This window comes from Schistocerca cancellata, chromosome 4, assembly GCF_023864275.1.
Source record: "Schistocerca cancellata isolate TAMUIC-IGC-003103 chromosome 4, iqSchCanc2.1, whole genome shotgun sequence".
Classification (NCBI taxonomy): domain Eukaryota; kingdom Metazoa; phylum Arthropoda; class Insecta; order Orthoptera; family Acrididae; genus Schistocerca; species Schistocerca cancellata.
This window is the reverse complement of record NC_064629.1, coordinates 527,416,841-527,439,321: the sequence shown is the minus strand read 5'-3', so window position 1 is coordinate 527,439,321 and position 22,481 is coordinate 527,416,841.

Genomic DNA, 22,481 nt, shown 5'->3' with positions numbered 1-22,481 from the left:
ATAAAATGGGAAGGGTATATGACATTTTAAACACTTTTATGACAAAAAATGCCTGTCTGAAAATGAAAAAATAAGGCATTTTAATACATTAGTAAAGCCAGAATGTCAATATTCAAGCTGATGTCGATAGTAAATTACTATTTAGGTATATTACACATATTAGAAAGGAAAATATTAGGCCCACGAAAAGCTACGGAAGGTTGTAAATTACGTAGTAATAATGAACTTTATTGAAACATAGAAAACACATCAAAAGTAACGAGAAAAGGAAGACTGGTGTTTTAGCACATTTATATCGAATGCGAGACAGTAGACTAACCAAAAAAATTTTCAAATATATGTACGATCCATGAAGTAAAAAAGGACATAAGAAATAATATATTAGCTGAAGAAACAACTGACGGCAATGATTAAGAAAGAAGTATCGAATATAAAAGAATTCCGGTAGGAGAGTGAAAAAAGCTGGTCTGAAACTGGTCTGCGGTGATCAGAAGAAGGAAGAAAAAATATAGTGAACTGATGAAAGAGTACTGGAAAAAAAGCGGAGAACAACGAATAAGGAATTGAAATAACTACGTGGTCCATAGTTGTCCCACCCGAGAAGGAGACCGAACATAGTTAAGTATCTTTCCCTGTACGGAATAAAATTCTAAAAAAAGCTAAGCCAATTGTTTTTTCACCAAGAAAGTGTACTAGAATTGTGAAATTCATTCGTTTCATTTCACAGCAAGATTTAGCAATTACGATTCATGTAACATTCGAATAACTGAACTAAATCGTGGGAACATTTAAATCAAAACCGACGAATGCCATCCTGATCGAAACACAGAAAATGCCTCCGGATTTGAGACAAAGTACATCAGTGTCAAATTTCCACTTAAACAGCTGCATTTCACTATTAGCAAAGCTCAAATAACTCGCAAATAATTGTTACGCTGACTGATTTTGGACAAAAAATTTCCATCTCTAATGCACGTATATTACGACGTTATGCTCTGCTGCATAGAAGTATTGAAATTTCATGGAATTTGTGTTGTTTCGATATGCCATACTTGAATTCCACAGTCGAGCTAAAATATCCGTGGACACATCTCTCTCATATATAGCGAAATCAGTGAAAAGATCCTGCCTGAAAAGTTACCCGCATGATTTTCCGCAAGATCGACTAATACTGATGGTTCGAAGAACTCTGAGGAGGTAGGTAGAGCGTACGTTGGCACTGCGGCGCTACACAGAAGCAGATTTAAATTTCCAGCAGCTGCATGGTGTTCGCAGCTCAACTTATAGGGAATAATTGTTTCAAACCTACGATCCAGAAAGCTGCTTACCATGGCTGTAACCGTGAATCGCGTGTATCGCAGCGACATCAGGGCAGACACTAGCGACCATACAACCTCAACATCTCTCCTTGACCGAGGGTTGACTGTGTGAAGCTATGTAAACGTCATGTGACGTCTATCATTCGTATGAGGCTGGGTAACGGAACCACTCTCCACATTTACATAGAATAAAACTTCTAGCGTCTGGAAACCGTGATCAGGATCAAACGGGTGAGGCCGATCTGAATTACATAGTTATATTGGCATGCACATAGTACAAGGAAGAGCACTAAGTACCGTACAGGAAATTGGTTGAAAGGGATTTTCTGCTCTACTACTACTGTTTTTAAACAGATTTGATGTAAATAAGTACAATCTGATAGCAGAATGTTTAAAAGAGGTGGAAATATAAATTTAAATTTGTACTATACGCTCAGTTCGTTCAAATAATCTTATGGTGATAGCTCGGTTGTTGGTAAAATGCGTTGTACCTTTGTATATTGTTTTAAATTAAGAACTTGTATGTGTGTATGAAGATTGAAATTATCTCGAATAAGATTCTGCATATGAAACCATTCTAAGAATAGATTTGTACATAACGTAATCATGGCTATAAGGAAATATCCTTATTATATTCTATAACTCACAATACTGAGCTGCTTTTGTCAACTTACTTTAACTCAATGTTTATGGTAAACCTAAAGCCAAAATAAAAAAATTATAGAAGTCATATCAATACTATAGGAATTCAGGTGAGCAAATTATTTTGTCTTCAGAGAGGATTGCAGTATCCATTTGTTCTCATATCTGTGTGAATTAGTATGAATATTTATTAATTCCTTTATTTCGTGACAAATGATATTGATGTTGATAACCTTGGGCTTTAACTGTCTCTACTTTCCAACACTTTTATCTTGAGTGATTTCTTGGATTGTTTACAATTTCTTAGTCAACCTATTACCCTAGCTGCAGTCACCTGTAGACTATTTGGTTGCGAGATCTAGAATTTTTTTCAGTTTTTATTAGAAGAGCTTACAATTTTTTTGACAGGATATTTTTCGATATGAGGCTATCATATCAGTGCTTCCCATCTGCCAACGCATTTTGTCGTATTGTCTTCCATAGTCGGAATGGCTCAATTTTATCCTTCTAGCGTCTATAGCGAAATGCATTTACACCAATTCTATAGGAAAATCGCATTTTTCTTGTGACCTAATATGAGATTGTGGTAACATTATAGAGTATTTTGCCCACGAATTCATTCATTTGTCTTGCAAGCAGAAGCACAAAATATTCGTCACTACTCCTCTTTCATGCACAGAGCGATGGATTACTTTGAGTGGAACGAGAAAGACACAGCTTCTTGCATTAAGAAAGGAGTACAAGATAAATATATATTTTTTTGAACATAGTAATACCTTTCTCGGTTTGGAAGCCCCTATTAACGTTTTTGTCAATGTTGGCGAATTAAATTTGGGTTTTCTCCTCCCCTCGACACACACACACATTACAACAGTGCTCCCCCAGAAGACAAACCACCACAGTTTTTAGGAAAACATTCAAAATCAGCGCCGCACTGACTCGTTGCTGTTGTTGTTGCCCTCAGTCCGAAGACTGGTTTGGTGCAGCTCTCTACGCTGCTCTAACTTGTTCAGCACTCATCCTTTCCAAATGACTATTGCAACCCATACCCATTTGAACCTACTTACTGTACTCGTCTCTTTCTCTCCCCTGCAATTTGTACCCCCGTAAATTCCCTCGAATTCTAAATTGATGATGCCTTGATATCTCAGCTTGTATCCTATCATCTAGTTTCTTCTTTTAGTCAAGTTATGCCACAAACTATTTTTCTCACTAATTCTATTCAGTACCTCTTCCTTACTTACATAATTTATTCATCTAACCTTCAGCAGTATTCTGTAGCATCACTTTTCCTAAGTTTCTACTCTCTTCTTGTCTGAACTGCTTAACAACCGCATTTCATACATGGTTACACTCCAGACAAATGCCTACAGAAAAGATTTTCTGGCACTTAAATTTATATTCGATGTTAAGAAAATTTTTCGCTTTCAGAAACGCTTTTCTTGTCATTGCCATTCTACATTTTACAGTCAGTTAATTAGCTAGTTTCATGTCCCATGTATCATTTACACGATAAAACGTAATGGTGCGGAATGAGTCATTTTACTTACACATAAAAACCTAATATTTAAATATGGTTACATGTTGAATATTTATAAAGGTATTTTTAGTATCTACAGATGTGAGTTGGTAATTTCTACCTACCATCTTTTACACATTACAGTACAGAACAGAAGGGGTTGTGAAGGAGACACTTTTTCAGTTTGTTTGTAAATTTTACTTTGCTATCTGTCAGACACTTTACATCCCAGGGTAAGTGATTAAAAACTTATGTTGCAGCATTTTGCTCAACTTTTTGTGCTGAAGACCACCTTAGCGTGGAGTAATGAAGGTCATTTGTCCTTCTGGTATTGTAATTACGTACACTCCTGGAAATTGAAATAAGAACACCGTGAATTCATTGTCCCAGGAAGGGGAAACTTTATTGACACATTCCTGGGGTCAGATACATCACATGATCACACTGACAGAACCACAGGCACATAGACACAGGCAACAGAGCATGCACAATGTCGGCACTAGTACAGTGTATATCCACCTTTCGCAGCAATGCAGGCTGCTATTCTCCCATGGAGACGATCGTAGAGATGCTGGATGTAGTCCTGTGGAACGGCTTGCCATGCCATTTCCACCTGGCGCCTCAGTTGGACCAGCGTTCGTGCTGGACGTGCAGACCGCGTGAGACGACGCTTCATCCAGTCCCAAACATGCTCAATGGGGGACAGATCCGGAGATCTTGCTGGCCAGGGTAGTTGACTTACACCTTCTAGAGCACGTTGGGTGGCACGGGATACATGCGGACGTGCATTGTCCTGTTGGAACAGCAAGTTCCCTTGCCGGTCTAGGAATGGTAGAACGATGGGTTCGATGACGGTTTGGATGTACCGTGCACTATTCAGTGTCCCCTCGACGATCACCAGTGGTGTACGGCCAGTGTAGGAGATCGCTCCCCACACCATGATGCCGGGTGTTGGCCCTGTGTGCCTCGGTCGTATGCAGTCCTGATTGTGGCGCTCACCTGCACGGCGCCAAACACGCATACGACCATCATTGGCACCAAGGCAGAAGCGACTCTCATCGCTGAAGACGACACGTCTCCATTCGTCCCTCCATTCACGCCTGTCGCGACACCACTGGAGGCGGGCTGCACGATGTTGGGGCGTGAGCGGAAGACGGCCTAACGGTGTGCGGGACCGTAGCCCAGCTTCATGAAGACGGTTGCGAATGGTCCTCGCCGATACCCCAGGAGCAACAGTGTCCCTAATTTGCTGGGAAGTGGCGGTGCGGTCCCCTACGGCACTGCGTAGGATCCTACGGTCTTGGCGTGCATCCGTGCGTCGCTGCGGTCCGGTCCCAGGTCGACGGGCACGTGCACCTTCCGCCGACCACTGGCGACAACATCGATGTACTGTGGAGACCTCACGCCCCACGTGTTGAGCAATTCGGCGGTACGTCCACCCGGCCTCCCGCATGCCCACTATACGCCCTCGCTCAAAGTCCGTCAACTGCACATACGGTTCACGTCCACGCTGTCGCGGCATGCTACCAGTGTTAAAGACTGCGATGGAGCTCCGTATGCCACGGCAAACTGGCTGACACTGACGGCGGCGGTGCACAAATGCTGCGCAGCTAGCGCCATTCGACGGCCAACACCGCGGTTCCTGGTGTGTCCGCTGTGCCGTGCGTGTGATCATTGCTTGTACAGCCCTCTCGCAGTGTCCGGAGCAAGTATGGTGGGTCTGACATACCGGTGTCAGTGTGTTCTTTTTTCCATTTCCAGGAGTGTACATCATTGATGCTTATGAAGCACAGTGGATTGTGTACAACAAATTTCATGAGGGAATAAATATACCGTGAAGAAGTAGTCAGACTGCCCAATTCTTTAAACAATATCTACAAGATGATCGTGGGTTTGCACCACATGCTACTCTTGCAGCACTTTTTCGGCAATGAAGTCTATCTTTCTTAAAGATGAGTTACCTCAGAACATTATTCCATATGTCATTATTGAATAAAAGTATGCAAAGTATGTGAACTTACTAATTTGTCTCTGCTCAAATTTTTTCAATGATTCTAAGTGCCACTTTGGCTGAACTAACTTCTTTCAGAAGTTCAAAATTTGCTTTTTCAGTTTTAAATCTCATTAATATGAAAACGTAAGAATTTTGAACTTGCCAAAGTATTTATTATTTCCTCACTATGAGTTACACTTATCATTGGTGTAGTAGCCCTAAGGCGAGTCCACACTGAGCGCGCCGTGCCGTGCAAAACGGCTCTGCGCGCTCAGTGTGGACGGCGAACCGCGCTGCGCGGCGCCGCGTCGTGCCGCGCTGCGCAGTTTTGCGGCTGTTGTTGGTACATCAAAGGAAGTGGTGCGTTTGCGCGCGCTCAGTTCAGACGGGGCTTCGGCTCGCTCCATCTTCAGACCGTGCGCGCGCTCCAACTGGAACACAGTGCGCGCCTTGGAGCGGCACGGTGGGGCGCGGACGGCGCACTCCTATCACAGCTGTGCACGGGGTGCAGCAGCGCGGCGCAGCACGGCGCGGCGCGGCGCGGCGCGGCGCGCTCAGTGTAGACCCGCCTCTACATCTGCAGAACTGGATATGTTGTGTCTTTTTAAAATCGTGGGTGAGACCATTCACAGAAAACCAGTCAATGATACCTTTAAGAAGACTGTATACTGTTTCTTCTTTTTCTGTATGTATGTTTGGGTTGATTACAATAGTAGTGTCAACTGCAAAAAAAAAAAAAAAAAAAAAAAAAAACTATTTCTGCCTGTTGCATGTTAGATGGAAAATCGCTTATGTATATAAGGAACAATAGTGCTCCTAAAACTGAGCCTAGGGGAACCCCTTACATTATTTCTCCACATTCATAATAACATCTCCAAACTTTTTTTTTTTTTTTTTTTGTCATCAGTCTACTGACTGGTTTGATGCGGCCCGCCACGAATTCCTTTCCTGTGCTAGCCTCTTCATCTCAGAGTAGCACTTGCAACCTACGTCCTCAATTATATGCTTGACGTATTCCAATCTCTGTCTTCCTCTACAGTTTTTGCCCTCTACAGCTCCCTCTAGTACCATGGAAGTCATTCCCTCATGTCTTAGCAGATGTCCTATCATCCTGTCCTTTCTCCTTATCAGTGTTTTCCACATATTCCTTTCCTCTCCGATTCTGCGAAGAACCTCCTCTTTCCTTACCTTATCAGTCCACCTAATTTTCAACATTCGTCTATAGCACCACATCTCAAATGCTTCGATTCTCTTCTGTTCCGGTTTTCCCACAGTCCATGTTTCACTACCAAACTACATTGGTTGAATACATCTTTTGATTAGATATGACATTATCAACTGGTTGGCTATATCACCAGTCTCATAAACTTTCAATTTATCTCAGAGATTATTGTGATTCACACGGTCAAATACCTTAGATATGTCGCAGAAAATACCAAACGGAGCTGTTTTACTATTTAATACTTGTAAAATTTGATGAGTGGACATGTAAATGGCATTCTCAGTAGAATAACTCTTCTGAAATCCAAACTGTGATTTGCTGAGGATATTATTGTTGCTCAGATGAGATATTATTCTAGAATACATCGTCTTCTCAAAAATGAAAAATTATGTCAGCAGTGAAACAGGTCGGTAGTTATTAACACCTCTCCTATTACCTCTCTTGTGGAGGGATTTGGCAGTGGCATATTTCAGTCTCTCTGGAAAAATACCTTGTGTTAATGATGCATTACATATTCTAGATAAGACATGGATTATTACATTGGAACAAATCTTTAATACCCTATTGGAAACACCATCAAAACCAGATGAGCTTTTATTTGTGAGAGAATGTATAATTTTCTTAATCTCAGAAGAAGCTGGTGATACATTCATTTTATTGAATTCTATGAGAGTTCCTTTCTCCACATACTGCTGTGATTTTTCTGTTGAACTGTTTGTCCCTACATTGTTTACTATATTTAAGAAATGATTATTAAATATATTTGCTACATGTGATTCGTCATTTATAGCGCTTCCATTCAGTTCAATTGTGATTTTACCCTGTTCTGTGGCTGGTTGTCCTGTCTCTCGTTTCACTACTTTCCATATAGACTTAAGTCTTATTGACATCTGACGTTATGTGCACGTTCCTTGACTTCTTAATAACTTTTCTTAGTAATATGAGTAGTTTTGTAGTGTGTAACTACTGCATGATCTCTACTCCTTCTTGCCAACAATTACATTTCCCTTCGCAAGATACTTTGATCCCTCTAGTGATCCATAGTTTTCTACTTGGCTTTTTAATATCCTTTCTGATTAGCTGTCGTGGAGAGCTGTTTCAAATAATGATATGAACTTCTCATGGAAAGATTAAATTTTATGTTACCATTTTGTCCATTATAAATTTCAGCCCAGGTCATCTCTCGTAAACTATTCTTAAAAAAATTGTCCTGGAGTTATTAATTATTCGAACCTAAATCCACTGAGGAGTATCTACACTGTAAGACAATATGTTATTTAGCCTAAATAACTGTGCATTATGATCACAGAAAGAATTTGTTACTGCGTTATTTTCTAGCTTTGAGATTCACCAAAGAAAATATTATCAATTAGGGTCCTAGTGACTTTATCTACCTGTGCTGGAAAGTTCATTATTGAATTCAAAATATACGTTTCAAATAAGGTTTCCAGGTCGTTTTTCCTTTCAGAATCCTTTACAAAATCTGCACTGAAGTCACCAGAGACACCTAACTGCTTCCTGCTGTCTGACAGACAACATAGTAAGGAATCCAGATTCCACATAAACAATTCAAAATCTTCCAGTGGAGATTTAAGCAAATTTATGATTAAAAGTGAACTTTTTTCAGTATTAATTCACAAGCACACGCTTCCATGTGCTGATCAGTACAAAAGTTACTAATTTCAGTGTTTCTTAATATATGTAACAACTTCTCCTTTTCCCATGTTAGTCCTGCATGAGTAAGTTGGTAGATTGTGATATTTTATATGTAACTCATCTAACCGTATGATTATATGGTGCTCAAATACACGCAGAATGTCTAGCTTTTTCAGGGCTTTCTAAATTTTCCAAACAAACGAGAAGCTTTTCTACCTTATTACTCAGTCCTCTAATATTTTGATGAAATAAGCTAACCTTATTAATTTTCTCTCCATTTTTAAGAATTTTGTGGGGTTCTTCTATTATTTAGACTTCTTTCAAAACAAAGTGCCTAAATCCTGATTCTGACCTAAAAAAGAAGCCTATCTCACACCAGTGCGCTGACCACAGGGATCTTGCATTGTGCGATGGTGGCCCCAGAACATATTCTGCAGGAAGCTAAGCCAGCCTATTTTTTCCTCTCCTATCCATGTGTAGGCCGTGTCTAGTAGATCATCTCTACTCTGCCCATCATCAGTTGCTTTGCTGCCCACATACCAAAACACATCTAATACTTTTAATATCTCATTGCCGAATAGAATTCCCTCAGCAGCGCTTAATTTAATTCGATTAGATTCTGTTATCCTTGTTTTTCTTTTGTTGATGTTCATCTTACAACCACCTTTCAAGACATTGTCCATTCCATCCAACTGTTCTTGAAATCCCTTGCTGTGTCTGCCAGAATTAAATGTCATTGGTATGCCTCAAAATTCTTATGTCTTCTCCGTGAACTTTAATTCCTTATGCAAATTTCTCCTTGCTTCCCTTCACAGACTGTTCAATGCACAAATTGAATAACATTAGGGATAGGCTACAGCTCTGTCTTACTCTCTTCTCAACCACTGCTTGTCTTTCACACCTTTCGAGTCTTTTAAACGACGTCTGATTTATGTTCAAGTTCAAAATGGTTCAAATGGCTCTGAGCACTATGGGACTTAACATCTGAGGTCATCAGTCCCCTAGAACTTATAACTACTTATACCTAACTAATCTAAGGACATCCCACACTTCAGATTGTCAATTGTAAACAGCATCCAGAATCAAGTTACGTAATATCTATGATTTTTTTTTATTTTAATAAATGTGTGTGAAAATTAATCAAGTTCTGTTTAAAGTTGGTCACCGTCAATATGCTACTCTAAGCGTGCAGGATTCCAACTTGCGACCGTAAACACCACTGCACTCCGTGTATTTTACCCCTAATACCTCCAGAAATTTAACGTGTGTATTCCAGTCGACAATTTCAAAAGCTTTCTCTAAGTGTACAGACATTATAATCGTAAGTTTTCTTTTCTTTAACCTGTCTTCAGTTCGTAGAGTCAGTGTTGCCCCGTGTGTTCCAACATTTCTCCGAAATCCAAACTCATCTTCCTCGCGGTCGGCTTCTACCATTCCATTTTTCTGTAAATAACTGGTGTTAGTATTTTGCATTCATGACTTATTGAACTGATAGATGGCTAATATTCAAACCTGTCAGCACCGGCTTTCTTTGGAACTGGAATTATTACATTCTCCTTGAAGCCTTACTTTGTTTCCCCTGTCCTATTCATCATGCATACTATGTGGGATAGTTTAGACAGGGCTAGCTCTCCCAAGAATATAAGCAGTTCTAATCCAGGGAATTTTTCGGATTAGGTCTTTCAGTGCGCCGGAAAATTCTTCTCGCAGTATCACATCTACCATCTCATCTTCATCTACGTCCTTCTCTCTTTCTATGATGTTACCTTAAAATCTGTTTCCGTTGTAGAGCCCCTCTATATACTTCTTCCACTTCTCAGCTTCCCCTTTTTTATTTAGTACTGGTTTTCCATCTGAGCTCTTGATATTCATACATCTGCTTGTCGTTTCTCCAAATGCCACTTTAATTTTCCCGTAGGTGGTATCTATCTTTCTCCTAGATATACATGTTTCTGTAAATTTACTTTTGCTCTCCAACCAGTAGTGCTTAGCCATTTTGCACTTCCTGCCAATATAATTTTCTATACATCTGAATTTCCTCTCGCTTGCTTTATTGCTGTATTTTTATACTTTCTTCTTTCATCGATGAAATTCAATACCTACTATGATATCCAAGTATTTCTTGTAGCTCCAGTCTGTTTGCGTATTTGATCCTCTGCTACCTTAGTTATTTCATCTCTCAAAGTTACCCATTCGTCTTCTACTGTATTCCTTTCCATTGTTTCACTCAGTCGTTGCTTAATGCTCTCTCTGAAATTCTGAACAACCTCTGGTTCTTTGAACTTATCCAGGTCCATTCTAAATTTTCTACTTTGAGTACGAAAACGTAAGTATTCGCTCAAATATCGTTTTCCCAAAAATATGTGTGCAGAACAAATGTGAGAGTGGATACAAGAAATGATGTGGAACACTGTGCACACAGTGCGAACAGTAAGAGAAATCCACCATAAACACGCACCTAACGAAAATATCAGTAGAGGGACATAAATAATCACTACTCATTAAAAATGCATTTTAAAAGAAGTAAATTTCTTCATGAGTATTGTTGTGTACATAGTTACACGTAGTCAGCTCGTACACAACTTTCCCAATAGAGCGCGCCCCGGTAAGCACAACAGCGCAGGCGCAGCGCTCGACCGTCTCCGCACTACGAGATGGCGCTGTCTTAGAGACGGACCAAATTCTGCTTCCGCCGATCCGCGTATTAATATGTACCGCAGCCAATGAGATTGCTGCTAACGTAGAACCTTTTCTCCTCGCAGATCACACTCGCGCAGTGATACATGAATGCGTGAGGTATTATAACGAGTGTACAGACCTCCAATTAGTCAGTCTGCATTTGTCTGCACCAGTCTGTACCAGTCTGCATTAGTCTGCATTAGTCTGTACCAGTCTGCATTAGTCTATAGTCAAGTTTCAGTCTGCGCCTAATAAGATTACCATATTCCTGTACATAGCCATGAAGATAAATGTATAGACACTTTGTCAAGTATCAGAGATATGTGAGAATAAGATTAACGTACCAAGACCAAAGGAACTTCAGATTGTCAATTGTAAACAGCATCCATAATCAAGTTATGTAATATCTATGATTTTTTTTATTTTAATAAATGTGTGTGAAAATTAATCAAGTTCTGTTTAAAGTTGGTCACCATCAATCTGCTACTCTAAGCGTGCAAGTGGCATTTCTATCGTCTGACCTAACGGCAGAAGATAAACACGCCACGATAAGACCACGAGAAATATTGCTGACACTCGCCTATTTCGTTAGAGCGACAAGTTAAATAATCTGATGGTGTGTGTACCGAAGGTGTTACAGTACGCACACCACAACTATTTTGCCGATAACATGCTGTCAAAATTGACAGAAAACACAAAAAAAAACGGAAAAGTCAGTTTTCACAACCATTGTAATTCCAGGTGAGCAATCGAAACAAATTAAATAAAATGCACGTGCTACGATTTTTAGGCCTAAAAAAGAAAAACAACCGTGAACTTTGTATGATATTTTACAGAAATTAGTCGAGAACTACCTAAGATGACACATAGGTGTCAAAACATGCCTGGGGAAGTAAAAGAGGTGCAGAGACCCAAGGAACTGTGGTCTATACGTGTGCAGGACGCGAACCTCAGAGTGCGGGAGTGTGGCCCAGTGGCACACCCGAGGTGTTGGCTATGAATACATTTAGTATCTTGATTAATACAATGCAAAATACGTAGCTTCTCAGTGGCGTTGACCGGCGGCGGCAGAGCGGCGAGCGTGGCTGAGAGTAGTTGGTTCAGTAGGTGTGGACGGTGCTTGGCGTGGTCAGGGACTGCACTCTCAGTGAAGGCAGCTTCATACAGGATGCCGGCCGGGAGGTCTGCAGGCGTTGCTCGTCCAACCTGGATGCTGACAGCTTGCCGAACCAATCCACCAAGGCGCTCTCGTGGTCAACTTGGTTTCCCCCTGGTCAGCGGCCAACAGCTCCTCACAAGATGACAGCAGCCTTGCAGAAGTATGCCCTCGCCTCCCAACAAGAAACAGACGAGGCACTGGCAGCTGCACACAGACATAGCCAGAGGGCAGCAAGAGTGCACTTCTTCCGAAGGGTGTGAGGTTGGCACCTCTTTTGTCACCCACAATAGACTCATAGTGAGTGAGTGATTGGTCGAAGGTGCTCAGATCTTATAAGAAATTAACTTACGTCGTTCCATTAAGTACCATGCAGGAGTACGTGTATACCCTCGATCTGGATGTATTAAAGTCGATGGATTAGTATCATTCTACTTTAATATGAAACAAACGAAGTTCCTTACAGTCCTACTTATTTCCCACTCCTTCGGTCTAGATGCGTGTAAGAACGCCAAATTCATGCCTTTAAGTTTGAAACCTCCCATTAGAAAAATTAAAGAATTACTGTGCTGGTAAACCCCTTACGTTATTTGATTTTCAAACAGCTGATCATCACCAAAGTGACACAAACTATTTTTAGCGCAACGCAATCTGACTTTCAATAATCCCTACAAAAGAATGGCCGTGTCTAACAATAACCTATACCTTTCATGAATCACTTACCTCACAAAAATCTTTGTTACTCGAACTACTGCAATACAGCGAGCGCCAATACTGCCAGCTAAATAAAGGATTCTAACTATTGGAGGCACTAACTACTGATAGGCATAGTTAGCAAATGAAAGATTTTGATAGAGAACAAACAATGTATTTACCTTAATAGTGGTCAAAAGTCATCCAGTTTTACAAATTTACTCTTTCTGATGGACACACGTCCAGATCGTCCGCTCTCAAAATTCTGCCATCTCTCTCCCCACATCCACCACTGCTGGCGGCTCCCCTCCAACTGCCCAACACTACGCGCTGTTCACATCCCACTGCCCAACACTACAATAGCGAATATTCCAACAATGCAAACCAGCCACAGACTGCACACAGCACAGTCAGTGATATTCATACAGAGTGCTATGTGGCGTTACCAACATAAAAACCTAAACAGCCTAATTACAAGTTAATTATGAACAATAATCTTGATATTGAGTTAAAATGACTTAATATTTATTGAACTTGTACCTTAAATATCACTTATTATTTGCAAAAGTTCGTTTAGCGTTTCAGTAACCTAATTCCGCTGGGAGGTATTAAGGTCGGTGATGTGACGATAAGGCGCCATCGTAGCGCAATTATATGAATATCTGCATCCTTTCTCTTAGAAGCTGCTCTCTAAAAGTCCGATTATTCTTGTTGTGTAACGTGATATGTTTCATAGAATTGTGCTAAATTTTCACACGGTAAAACATCACCCAAGTTATTTCTCTTCTACAGCGATCTCTGCGCCTGGTTTTATCACAGTGGGAAAAATAATGGTAACGGACGTGGAATCTGCTACAGTGAGAGTTTATTCAAATCATATCTTAACTGAAAACCAAACAAAATTATTTTTACTCCCGCTACAGCCTTTGTGATTTTCCCACCTCCACGCAATTAGCATTCTGATATATATATATATATATATATATATATATATATATATATATATATATATATATATATATATATATATATATATATAATGTCGATCTACAGTTCGTGTAAGAATGATCAATGCATAATATTGGAAAAACTGGCTATATGTATGACAAATCGATGTAGGTTATAAAGAGGAACATGTCATCAATAACCACAAAAAGTTTTACTGGAGCAACAAGAAAAATTATAATAGCAAGAGAATAATTGCCCTCAATGTTCGAAAACAGGTATCGTCTATTGCAATAGCTTGTGTGTGGAGTGGATTAATTTGCAGTCAACACTCATTCAATAAACTTGCTTATTACAGCGGAATTTAAAAAATTCCATAGTACTGAGTTCTAACAATAGTGGCTAATTTTCTGTACAAGATGGCTGAATTCATGTCACAGGAGCATGTAATGGCCCAGCGCTGTTTCATCGTTTCAGCTTAGCCGTGTTTTACTGCAAGAACGTTTTTGCATATCAGAATTAATTACTTGGCAGCTGAGTTTATTTGAATTACGAAAGAATTTAGTCATATTGTGCTGTAATGATGAAGATAGAAAAAGGAGGCACAATGGAGCCAGCAACACAATATAATAATGAATCTAGTGTGATAAGAATGAGTTTGATGACGTAGTTGAAGACGCTATGGATGCTTCACATCAGAAATTTATTTGTGGGCTGAAATCGAAGTGGATAATCCTACAATTAATCCTACCGTTAATACTATAACTAATACAATCATTAGTCAAGTACAAGATACGAGTACCGCACTGCTTCATAGTTTTGCGGAGATAACAAGAAATGGGTTATCCACTCTTGGAAATGAAGTTTCCGCTAAAAATAATGAATTGCCAAATCAGTTGTCTCTTAAATGAGCTGAAGCCGATGAAACGTCAGCAAAATTATCGTCTTAAGTTTCTGCAAAACATGATGACTTCCGTAGCGAAATTTCTGCTCAGTCAACGACTCTATCTGTGGACATATCAAAGTTAACGTTACAGAGTAATACCCACACAACTGTTGTGGGAAACATAAATACTGAAGTTACTGCCTTGAAGAAAGCAGACAAAGATTTATCTAAGAAAATGAAACAATCACCTCATGAGCATACACGTATTGCATAATCTATGCGTAAGTTAGATATTAAAATAGAAAACATTACTGCAGAACAACAGGCTAACATTAAATTACAATTAGATGCACAACTAGAGAACTTCGACAAGGACTATTCTGTGCGGTTTCAAGGTAAAGATACGTTTGTAAATGAATGTCTGTATTTTGAACTGCCACACGTAGTTCAGAAATCTGTTAATGTGATACTGTAACAAGGAGGCAGTTTAGGAGAAGTTGCTCATGCAAAGTTAAAACAATTAAAGACCACGCTGAACAAAGATTTGCCATAGTGACGAGAGAACGTAGTGTCACAAGTTAGAGAAATTCAGCAAGAGTTATAGAAAATTAAGCAAGGTAGCAATAGTTCGTAGTTCTCTGTTGTTAAATCAGACGGAAATATTAGTTCCATCGCTTGTGGGCAAGGGTATGGTAATGAAATGAATCACAAAGGCATGTCGCTTGATTGTGTTTTATATGGTATGGTGGCAGTGCCAAAATTGTCATCCGTCCTACTGGATGGAAGTCTACTTAAACATAGGCAGTTTCAAGTATTCATCCTTAGAAAAAAACTGAGAAGAGAAAAAGGATACCTCCTGTTGTGTTCATTAAGATTTTTAAAACTGTGATAAACAAAGAATTCAATACATCACAGGTTTCACACAGGGGGAAGCCACCCTATAGGCCACTGAGACAGCCAAGAACTACCAATACTATAGTCGACTTGAGCGGGCAATTTAAACAAAATGTTCAGTTGAGTCTTTGCAGGAAAGACTTAGAAAGGAGGTGTATATATAAATATAAATAAAAGTAGTTACTGGAAACAGCCTATTACTAACCGGGAGGATGTCGGAGACTTAAAGGCCAAATCGCCAATGGACCTCAGGAATAAATGAATGCAAGTACCAGAAACTGGCCTTGATCACTTTATGTCGGCCTTGAATGCTCTTGATATCATACAAGAGGATTCGAAAGTCAACAATCACTACTACAACAGTGCGGCACAATCTGCTTCGCTGCGGTTACAGTGATAAAACCATAACTGTCCAAAAGACAAATGGTTCAAATGGCTCTGAACACTATGGGACTAAACTGCTGAGGTCATCAGTCACCTAGAACTTAGAACTACTTAAACCTAACTAACCTAAGGACATCACACACATACATGCCCGAGGCAGGATTCGAACCTGCGACCATAGCGGTCGCGCGGCTCCAGACTATTGCGCCTAGAACCACTCGGCCACCACGGTCGGCTCCAAAAGACAACGGAATACATTACAGGAGGTAGCAGGACCGCCTCACATGCGAAATTCAAGGCACATAAATCGCGAACCACCTGAATTTAATTTAAAAAAAGCAAGGTGATAACCGCTATTTTCCAGTATATTATGAAAATGAGAATGGCCACTGGTAAAATCACCATACTAACTGGAATAACAACATCAACAGCAACGTCAACAGATGGGATTCATGCGTGGAAAGTCATGACCAACAACAAACTCATAATCACAATAACAGCAATAATACGCATGAGGCGCCAGTACATACCCGCACTATTACAGATGACTGGTGAACCCAACACCAGACAATAAATATAACTGAAGTGGCAGATGAATCACTGCCCTCCAACACCGGATCAACAACCCAGCCACAATCACATTACACAATAAAAGGCTGACCATGTGATCATTCGGGAGTAACATAGAAAATCCAATAAAATGCTACATTATAGTGATAATACTCATATCAGCGAAGAGTTAGTCACAAATCAATATGAATGTAGTAACCAAATTAAAGAGACTGTACAGACTATTATAGATGCCGTGACGTGATTGATACAGGGCTATGGTAATTATTACTCAACTAGTTTACAAAATGAAATATGCGAAGTTACAATAGTACCTACATATCCCATCCAGAACTGTAGAATTCTGGGTGCTATTGGAGTTAAACCACGGAATGTCAGAATCAAGGCACAGACAGAAGTAAAGTTAGGGACTGGAGTAATAAAATGCCCATCTTAATCACAAATTGACTAATAGACGAATGTATTTTGGGCCCTGATATCTTATGAGAGAAGGACACAATACACAGTAACAGACTTCTCTAGGGGTAAATGCTATTTGAGCGTCGACAACCAAAGAATCATAGTAGGTCTGGTAAAGACAGAAATAGGCAATGGGAAGTACTGCCAAGCGATAATAGGAAAGTTGGCTAAAACCATGACAGCAGCCATCTGTAATACATCTACACAAAGAGATCAGGTTGAGGATATATAGGTTCAAATAGTTGTTTAAATAGCGGAGTCTACCACTATTGACTCGTCACAATAATCTGACCTACAAAGTTTATGATTAAAGTACGTGCATGTATTAGAACATCTGGTATCATACACACTTATCAGTGTCATATGGAAGTCTGCCTCCATGAGGTTAATTGCTATAGTACTCATTCCAACCCATGGTCTAAGCACGCATCAGCTAACAGAAAAATAAAACAGATGCTTGAGTGTCATATAATAGAACCATCTATGTCGCCCTCCTGGAGTCTGCTGTTAGCTGTGGCAAAACCTGATATCAATGTTCATTTTGTATTGGATGCGAGGGCAAGTAACAAGATTATCATCCCTGTACGAACTCGTCTGGAAAATATGAATGAGCAATTTGGGGTTAAATTCTTCACTAGCATCGATTTAGGAAGTTCGTACTGGCAGGTAAGACTTAGCGAAGAATCTTGGAAATACACTGCCTTTATTTTCGGTGGAAGAAGTTATCAATTCTGTATTCTGCCACTTATTAAATGTGACTTCAGGAGCACTTACAACCGCCCTAGATACTGTCTGCCATAGGACCTGAACTGCTTGACCTAGTTACATATGTCGGTTGATGATATACTAAAAACTACTCACATGTGAGTAGAACATGTACAGTCATTAGAAATGACACTACACAAATTCTCGGCGGCAGGAGTGACCGCTAATTTGCAAAAGTCTAAATTTGTCAAGGAGAAGATCAAATTTCTTGGTCCCATTAGTGCCTCTACTGAAGTAGCATCTCACCACGGTAAGATCAGCGCTATCCAAATTTTCTGTACGCACGTAGTAATAAGCAACTTAAAGCCTTCTCAGGCCTATGCTTATTTATTCGTCGATTTGTATCAAATCAGCTTTCAAACAGTACAAACTTGCTAAGCCTTTTGAAGAAAAACCCATTGTGGATTTGGATGAGTGGTTGTGAGAACGATTTTACTGCAGTAAGAGAGACTTTAGTAAATTCCGACATTCTCCATCATCTTGATGTGGCTAACGATTTCTGTTTCGTTACTGACACATTAATTTCTGGATTAGGAGCTTGTTTATTTCAGTCATATGAGGAAGAGGAGAAAAGCGATATTCGGGCTATAAGTTTCGCTAGTCACATCTTATCTGAATGCGAATGCTCATACTCCACTAGTGGATTACAAACTTTAGCACTGATTCGGTAGTTTTGAAACTCAACTGTGACACTTACGAAACAAAATTAATGTCTATTGTGACCATCAGGCGTTGAGCTTTCTCATGTCATACAAGCTACTACACCTCCATTTAGTGTGATCGTCTTTGTTTGTTCAACAGTAAAATTTTAAGTCATTTGCGTATCCGGAAGAGACAACAATGTAGCAGATTCACTGCCACGTTTACCACAAGACTTGTCCGAATAGACAGAACTAATTGAAAAAACAACTGACTATTAATTACTGTTAATGCAAGATCATAAAGACATGTGTTAGTCTTGTTTACCTGCTTTGGACTGCCTTAACAGATATGACATAATAATGGTATAGCAACTTTTACCATTGTTGTTGATAGTGGGATAAAAGCCGAAATCTAGATTATACAGAAGATAAATAAAGTAATACGCAGTCAAATGGCGGTTTACTCTTTTAAAAATAAAAATACCAGATCTGAGATTGCTATCGTCTAGGAATTCACTCGAAGTCATCACATATGCACAAGAAAAATTGTAAGTCGCAATTTTTATATACTGGTTCTTATAGGATTGTGAGAATACCCCATCATGAATGTTATCTTCTTGCTTAAGCTAAAAATGATAAAATGAAGGCATCGTATTCCCATCAGGATTTGAAAAAGTATTTTCAGAAGTAGATGATCTTATTTTTGTATATGCAGTAGCTATGTTTAAGTGTACCGATTGAAAGTGATTTATAACTGGTTAACCTGTAATGTCTACAGGAACTGTGAGTCAAACAGAAAAGGGAGATGCCTTAAAAACGTTAAGGCAAGATACTATTAACTTAAGGACACTCAGATTTAGGTACTCACTAGAGGAAGACGCCTAAGAGTAGGTCTTTGGGTGAATATAGTTCTCACTTCCTGACTATTAACCAGGAGGAGGCATAATTTGCTACGTATAATGCTGCTTCAACCATTTGAATACTTGCCAATTTATGCATATGTATGTAAATAGTAGTTGTAAGGATTATCACTTCTGAGATCACTATTTTAGACCCAACAAAAAGTGGAAGTACTTTTACTACACAAGTTTATATACGCAAAATTTTATTAGTGTTAGTCATACCAAAGCAATGCAGAAATTAGGAGAAGTGAGTAGGCATTCTTTGAATGAGTACTGTAGGCCTACTTTGAGTTTTTGAAAGCACGAGCATATATTTTGCCCAGCTTTGAGCGTTTGTTTTATTCTTTTTCTACTTTCCTTCGAATTTTGCTTTTTAGTTGGTCTGGCACTGCATACACAGGTTGAATATTACCCAATAAAAGACAATGTTGCCCTGCCCTATGTAATTATGTTACCTTCCCAAAACAATATTAGACGAGTCACGCCAGAATCGCATATAGGAAGCTGATAAATGAATGTAAATATATCTTTTTGCTAAGACGCAAGGTTCCTACAAGAAGATGTATGTGTCTATTTATTTTGTGGGCAAATTATCTAGTTATATTATAATGAAAATCTTGGAATCCATGTGTCATATCGCGAGAGCATGGCCTATGAGTAATGCAATGTTAAACTGTGTTATAGTGAAATATTACTTCGAAAGGCTACTGTGGTAGCAGGTACGGTAGAAGATAGGACAGTGATGGACACATGCCACGTGAACGTACACTGGTACACTTGGAACAATACGGTGTGGGAGCGTTTCATTACGGACGGCTAACTAAAATGTTGGCGTATGCTCTGCGTCAGGTTCTGCACTCACCTTGAAATGGACTAAGCGACTCGCTAACAACTCCTGGTGTCGTGTAGAGTAATGGAAGCTGGACTCCGTGTGCGTTGTGGTTGCTTTTCATACACGTCACAGGCAATCACTTAGGAATTCCGCACGGCCGTTGAGTATGAGGCAACTGTGTACTGTCTTGAGCTAACCGCTCTGCGTGGAGTGATGTAAGTTCCGATTGTCTGGGCTTTACTTGGCACGCCGTCATTATTGACCTGAATTATAGCTAAACATTATAGAGTTATTTAGCACAGGCGTATTGGGCATGCTAAGGCGTTAATAAAAATGTCTAATCTTGAGTAAATGAACTCCTTTATAACTAACTGTGACAATAAAAGAAGTGATGCTCTAACCGTAAAAGATTCAAATACTTCCCACACTAAATATGGGCCAATTTTATATAAAAACTATACCTATATATATATTCCTCACCAGATATGGGCATCTTTGCCTATTTGATCTATATAATTTATATGGGCAGAGGGGGGGAGGGGGTAACTTTGGGATGCCGGGCAAACTGAACGCATTTTTGGTGCCTATTATTCCGGATGATGGCCTGTTAACAAGAGGCTGAGTACCTAGATGTGTCCTAACACAGATGAATAACATCACCTGTGCCATTTATTTGGTTCCAACACCCTTAGTTATTGTCTGCCGCAACGTATGTCCGATACTGAAAACATACACCTCATGAATTGGAACCCTTGTTGTCAGTACCACAAGAGAACACTAATCAGCTACGCATTGTAATCACTTTGTATGAAGTCACTAAAACTTTAAAACAGAAAGAAACTGGAAGTTATAACTAAATATATAAAGCTCATATTAAGGATTTTAAGCTGCGAAGTTCAATGCACTATGTTATGTCGTTGACCATAAAATGTTTTCAAACATCAGCTCTGATCAGTGATACAGGTTTTTTCGATATTTGCTAATTGCAAAAGCTTTGTCTTGAAGACGCTTAAACCATAATGTAATAACTGTTTTATATAACTAGCTAACTATAACATAAAATATCACAGTATACCGCAATTACATAAAATCGTAGTACGAATGTGAAACCTTAATAATCAACCATTAACAAATACTTCTTGAACAATACAACTACCGTAAATATTTACACCTCTAATAATGTAACTTATATGTGATCTTTCCAAGTCTCATGAAACAAACCCCCGACAGTGCATTTGAATGGCCACTCCAAGTCGTTCCAACCCAAGTCACAGCCAATCAAGGGGGCGATACAATAAATTAAATTTTGTGATTTGAATAAGTACTATGCAGATATATATGTATATCGTTGATATCGATGTATTGGTGTTGATGGATTAATTTCGTTCTTCATTTATATGAAACAAAGGAAGTTTCTTAGAGTCCTACTTACTTCCCACTCCTTCTTCTAACTAGATGCGTGTAAGAATGCCATCTTTATGTCTCTAATTACGTTTAATAATCTTGATATTGAGTTAAAATGACTTTCCATTTATTGAATATACGCCATAAATGTCACTAATTACCTGTATAAATTCGTTATATGTTTCAGCAACCTGATTCCGCTGGGAGATGTAAGTTCGGTGATGCGACGATTACTGGTCATCAGCGCGCCATCATATGTGTATTTGCATCTCTTCTTTTAGAGCCTGCAGTATAAACTGTTTGATATTCTAAGTCCGATTATTCTTGCTGTGCACTGCGATATACACTGAAGCGCCAAAGAAACTAATATAGGCATGCGTATTCAAATACAGAGATATTGAAGCAGGCAGAATAAGACGCTGCCGTCGACAATACCTGTATAAGACAACGAGTATCTGACGCAGTTGTTAGATCGGTTACTGCTGCTACAATCGCAGGTTATCAAGACTTCAGTGAGTTTGAACGTGGTGTTATTGTTGGCGCACGAGCGATGGGACACAGCATCTCCGACGTAGCGATGAAGTGGGAATTTTCCCGTACGACCATTTCACGAGTGTACTGTGAATATCAGCAATCCAGTAAAACATCAAATCTCCGACATGACTGCGGCCGGAAAAAGATCCTGCAAGAACAGGACCAACGACGACTGAAGAGAATCGTTCAACGTGACAGAACTGCAACCCTTCCGCAAATTGCTGCAGATTTCAGTGCTAGGCCATCAACAAGTCTCAGCGTGCGAATCATTCAACGAAACGTCATCAATATGGACTTTCGGAGAGGAAGGCCCACGAGTGTACCCCTGATGACTGCACGACACAAATATTTGCACCTCTCCTGGGCCCGTCAACACCGACTTTGGA